Consider the following 1,718-nt stretch of genomic DNA (forward strand, 5'->3'; position numbering starts at 1 on the left):
AATAAAGCTAAGTCTAAGTCTAAGTCTAAAAGGCTGTGGTTCTGCTACTTTTACTTAAAGTTACAATCTTGAAGATCTCTGTTTTGTTCGCTTTAAATATGGCGACAAGTCAGTATATGACGTCAGTCAGTTGGAAACAACTTTAAACCCAATTGGCTGTATGCACGTGTGAAGATTGTTGAGGTTAAATGGTTTGGGTCAGGATAGCCAATAGGTGATCCAGGGATAGGACCTGCTCTGCCTACCCTATCTGGCAGACCAACCACTGCTGGGTGAGGGTGATGGTGAAGGTGAAAACATGTCACTAACTGTGCACCGCTTGTGATTTTTTTCTGGGAACGATGCAAACAACAGACACCCAGTTTCTAATACTGCAAATACACAGGCTTTTCCTCAGTGGGTCATAGACTCAATCACCACTGTGTTACCTTATTTGGTGATAGTGACTTAAAGAGCCCCTATTACACTCATTTTCAGCGTCGCATTTGCACTCTTTGGGTACACAGTATGTGTTTACATGCTTTCATGTTCATAAAACATACAGTGTGTTTCTCATACTGCCCATTGCTGCAGGGCCTCTCTCTGAAATCTGTTTCTGCTTTTGGCCCGCCTTCCCAAAAAGCTGAATCTGCTCTGATTGGTGAGCTGGCCCACTCTGTTGTGATTGGTCAACCACATTCAAGCAAGCAACTGGGCGTGCTGTGCTGGTTCAAGCAGCATCTAGGGACAGACGCGTAACTAACGGTAAGTACACGGTTGGTAAAGCTGCTGTTGTTTCAATGCTGTCTGCTCTCTGCAGCGGGCGGGGCTGCTGCTGTTCCCCCTGCAACTGATGCGCGCACACACATAAACACACACAATCACACAGGGTGGATGCAGGTTAAACTGCAGATGAGACGTACAGGATGACCTAAATTGAGGACAGCCACGCTCATTATTGTAAGTGCAATGATAAGTTCAATAGGTGCAATAAGAAATTAACTAACAATGTAAAGATCAACAAGCCAATGACAGACATGTTCACATTTGCTTTATTTAATAAATTATAATTTTTTGTCTTAAATCCATCAGCCATTTTCATATTATACCAACATTTGCAGCATTCTGAGCTTTTTTGGTAAGGTTTCTTCGAAATCTCATCCCAGAGTAATTAATAATAGTAATAATTATTATTCTCCCCAAAACAAGTTTCCTTTTAATTTTTAAAGAACAAAAAAAAAAACTTTTGCATCTTTTTTTGCTACTTTTCATCTTTTTCTTCTTCTTTTCTGTCTTCCGCAACTTCATCGTAACAAACGTACAAAAGACATTGCAACTTTTAGCACACTTTTTTGCAAAAGCTCCCATGAAGTCAGCCATTTTGTGTGTGATATGTGTTTTTTCATGTGTTATGGTGCGCATTCACCAGCATTTTTTTCATTTCATCTCATATGCTGTGTCCCTATGATCCTATCCTGTCCTATTCATGTTAGCCGTCATCACCTGCTGTAGTAGGGGGGCCCGCCCTGATAATCCTGCGTAAGGACCCGGTGTTGGGTTACGGCCTAGGGCTCTTTACAAGACATTGATGTAAATGAAAATGAAAAGTTAAGCCACAGTAATGCTTGAATTTGTTAGTCATGAGGGATTTCTTTATGTGCGTGCCTGGAGACAGCTTACAACGTGTCTGGGAGCACTTTAAAGGTAGTCAGGCAGCAGAAGTCTGGCACATTCCCCCC

The sequence above is a fragment of the Etheostoma spectabile genome, chromosome 9 (genome assembly GCF_008692095.1).
Source record: "Etheostoma spectabile isolate EspeVRDwgs_2016 chromosome 9, UIUC_Espe_1.0, whole genome shotgun sequence".
NCBI lineage: Eukaryota > Metazoa > Chordata > Actinopteri > Perciformes > Percidae > Etheostoma > Etheostoma spectabile.